Raw genomic sequence first — 3,416 nt, 5'->3', positions numbered from 1 at the left:
TATACTAGTTGGGGTTTTTAATGAATAAAAAATTACTTTAGAAAGAATTTAACATAAATATATCAATTTAAGATTTTTCATGGTATCAACCTAATATAATACATTTTTACCAAAAAAAAAACCTAATATAATACGTAAGGAAGGAGTAAATCAAAATGTACACAGCTCATCATCATTTGTCAACCTTTTTACGTCCTAAGATACTTCATGTCGCTTGCCTCGCTGGGACGACAAGGGCGGTCTTCCCTCAAGTACCACCTAAACAATATTGGCAAATGATAGCCACTTATTAAAATAAGAAACCTTGATGAAGAAAAAGAAAAATCGAACGAAACCCTAATAATTTGACCCCCTTTTTCCCACCTCAAGATAAAGTTTATGATTTAAAAAAAAAATTAGTTAACTGGATTAAGTTGTTGTCTGGCGTACTACGGAAAAGTAGGTGAAGAAAAACTCTTTCCATTTGAAAAAAGGGCAAATTTGATTACTAGTATTCTGCACGAAATCTCGTATATGCAACGAATGGAGACTCGTTCATTCAATTTCATCCATCCATCCATCCCGTTGTCCTTCTAGAGGGAGGTTAAAGTCTCCAGACGATTCTCTCTCCTTGCCTAATTCTGATCAGCCGTGAACTCAATTTTTTAATCCTTCACTTGCGAGATGAATGGTAATTAGTATTCAACGCGAGGTTCCATTAAATAGTACGATGAACATGCAACAAGTCACCAAAACAATAATGAAACTTTAAATCAATTCTCCATCAAGGTGGTTGCATTGATGGATGATAAGAACACCATCCTTGACTGTAGTTACCAAACCCTGGTCGTAACTTGACTTGTCTATGGTCGATCGAGAAGAGGTCCCCAGCATGTTGGATACCAATGCTTAGAGTTCGGTGGCTAAAGGGATGCCGGGCTTAATTGCCTGATTAATAATAAGCCCCATCCTAGCCATTAGCTAATTATCGGTCACGTCAATGCCAAGATGGTTTCGTTAATGTGTGGGGAAGATGTGTCCTCATTGTCTCATTGTGAGAGAGAGCAAGAGAGAGAGAGAGAGAGCGCCTGGTACCGGATGCGATAAAAATCATAAAAAAAGTTAGGCAAAACACGTGTCTTTTCTAAGATCTCAAGGTGGAAACATGTTCGGGAGAGAGAGGATTTCGTGTTTGAACTATTCCTCATTTCCTGTACATGTAAGAGCAAAAATGAGTAAATTAATGGGGCATAGTCTTTTGACTGTCGCTACTCTCTTTCCTCCCTCCGCTTTAGCTTTCAGCCTCTAACAACAGGAGATCAAGATCCATGCAAAGACTAAACAATGCCCACCAAAGTCAAATTTGTTCCAACATATTGATGACAACCCATTCAGACCTCATCATCCGCATTTCATATTAATTTAATCTGAAACATTATTTTTCTAATGCAACTATTTTCTTTTTACCCCATTTCCCAGTGTTAATAGGTTAAACGCAAAAGCTATATAAGGGGGGAGGTGGCACCAGTCCATAGCACCACAAAAACCCTTTCTCTAAGCCAAAATGGCTAAGATGGCCCCTCTCCTTTCCACTCTCCTTGTGGTGCTAGTGTCTCTTAGCTTGCCCCTGGAATCCTCGGCAAACTACGGGTACTATTCTCCTCCGCCTCCCAAGAAATCTCCTCCCCGCCGTCCCCACCGCCTCCGACTCATCCCTATCACTACAAGTCCCCCTCCTCCGGTGCACTCCCCGCCTCCACCGGTCTACAAGTACAAGTCCCCCTCCTCCGGTGCACTCCCCGCCTCGGCCAGTCTACAAGTACAAGTCCCCCTCCTCCGGTGCACTCCCCCTCCGCCAGTCTATAAGTACAAGTCGCCGCCTCCTCCGGTGCACTCCCCGCCTCGGCCGGTCTACAAGTACAAGTCCCCCTCCTCCGGTGCAAGTCCCCCGCCTCCTCCGGTGCACTCCCCCCTCCTCGCCTCCCCGCCAGTCGCCGCCTCCGCCAGTCTATAAGTACAAGTCGCCGCCTCCTCCAGTGCACTCCCCGCCTCGGCCAGTCTACAAGTACAAGTCCCCCCCTCCTCCGGTGCACTCCCCCCCTCCGCCAGTCTATAAGTACAAGTCGCCGCCTCCTCCGGTGCACTCCCCGCCTCGGCCGGTCTACAAGTACAAGTCCCCCCCTCCTCCGGTGCACTCCCCGCCTCCGCCAGTCTATAAGTACAAGTCGCCGCCTCCTCCAGTGCACTCCCCGCCTCGGCCGGTCTACAAGTACAAGTCCCCCCCTCCTCCGGTGCACTCCCCGCCTCCGCCGGTCTATAAGTACAAGTCACCGCCTCCTCCGGTCTACAAGCACTCCCCGCCTCGGCCGGTCTATAAGTACAAGTCCCCCTCCTCCGGTGCACAAGTCCCCCTCCTCCGGTGCCCCCGCCTCGGCCGGTCTACAAGTACAAGTCCCCCTCCTCCGGTGCACCCCCTCCTCCGGTGCCTCCCCGCCTCGTCTCTATAGTACAAGTCACCGCCTCCTCCGGTGCACTCCCCTCCACCTGTCTACAAGTACAAGTCGCCACCCCCTCCGGTGCACTCCCCGCCTCCCCAGTCTACAAGTACAAATCCCCCTCCACCCCCTCCTCACGTGAAACCCCCAAGCCTCAGAAATCTCCCCACCTCCTCCTAAGGAGCACCCCTACAAATACAAATCTCCTCCTCCTCCGCCACCGGTCCACAAGTCTCCGCCACCGCCTTCTCCCAAGAAGCCATACAAGTACAAGTCTCCACCGCCACCTACACCAGTTCACAAGTCTCCACCACTTTCACCGCCCGTCCACAAGCCACCACCCCACCCTTACACTTATGCATCACCTCCTCCTCCTCACCACTACTAGAGGTTGACTGTCGAGATACTCTCTAAAAGGTAGGTCTGCTTAAAGAGCTTGCGCAGTCGATTGCAATTCACACTTAAAGTCGATGCTCCTTTTTGCAATGGCATACAACAAATTTGAGCTGACTCATTCCTAGTGCTTCTCTGTTACTTTTTCTTATTCATGCATGCTTTCGAGTCTATCTGCCTGTTTTTACCATCCTATCATGTCCGGTGTTATTTTGGGGAAGAGAGAAAGTTGATTTAAGTTGTGAACTTTTTGTTTTGCAGGGCCAGATGAGTCCTTATTGAAGAAATAAAGAAAATATATGCCGGAGAATCTCATACAGAGAAGGAAAAAGCGAGAGAGCTTCCGCTTTAGCTTTGGCCAACTGAGCTGGAGAAAGAATAAATAGACATCTAGATGGGTTTTTTTTTTTTTTTTTTATATCGTTTTCGTGTACTTTGGCTGCTTCCTAGAGTGTTTGTTGTATGGACGAATTTGAGCTTTCAGCCTCTGAAAATGCCGAGGCTGATCCGATCATATAATAAAATGAATGTTGTGTTTTCCCTTAATCA

The 3,416-nt window shown here is 47.7% G+C and overlaps 1 pseudogene across 1 annotated transcript; it reads left to right on the top strand.

Moving 5' to 3' along the window:
- The first annotated feature begins 1,501 nt into the window (after nt 1–1,501).
- On the top strand, nt 1,502–3,416 carry LOC104449610 (annotated as a pseudogene). Its single transcript, XR_726591.3, has 2 exons — nt 1,502–2,891; nt 3,129–3,416. The product of XR_726591.3 is annotated as an extensin-like (transcript).

This window comes from Eucalyptus grandis, chromosome 6 (genome assembly GCF_016545825.1).
Source record: "Eucalyptus grandis isolate ANBG69807.140 chromosome 6, ASM1654582v1, whole genome shotgun sequence".
Taxonomy (NCBI): Eukaryota; Viridiplantae; Streptophyta; class Magnoliopsida; order Myrtales; family Myrtaceae; genus Eucalyptus; species Eucalyptus grandis.
The sequence above is the reverse complement of the archived record's forward strand: the minus strand, read 5'-3'. Positions and strand labels throughout refer to the sequence as shown.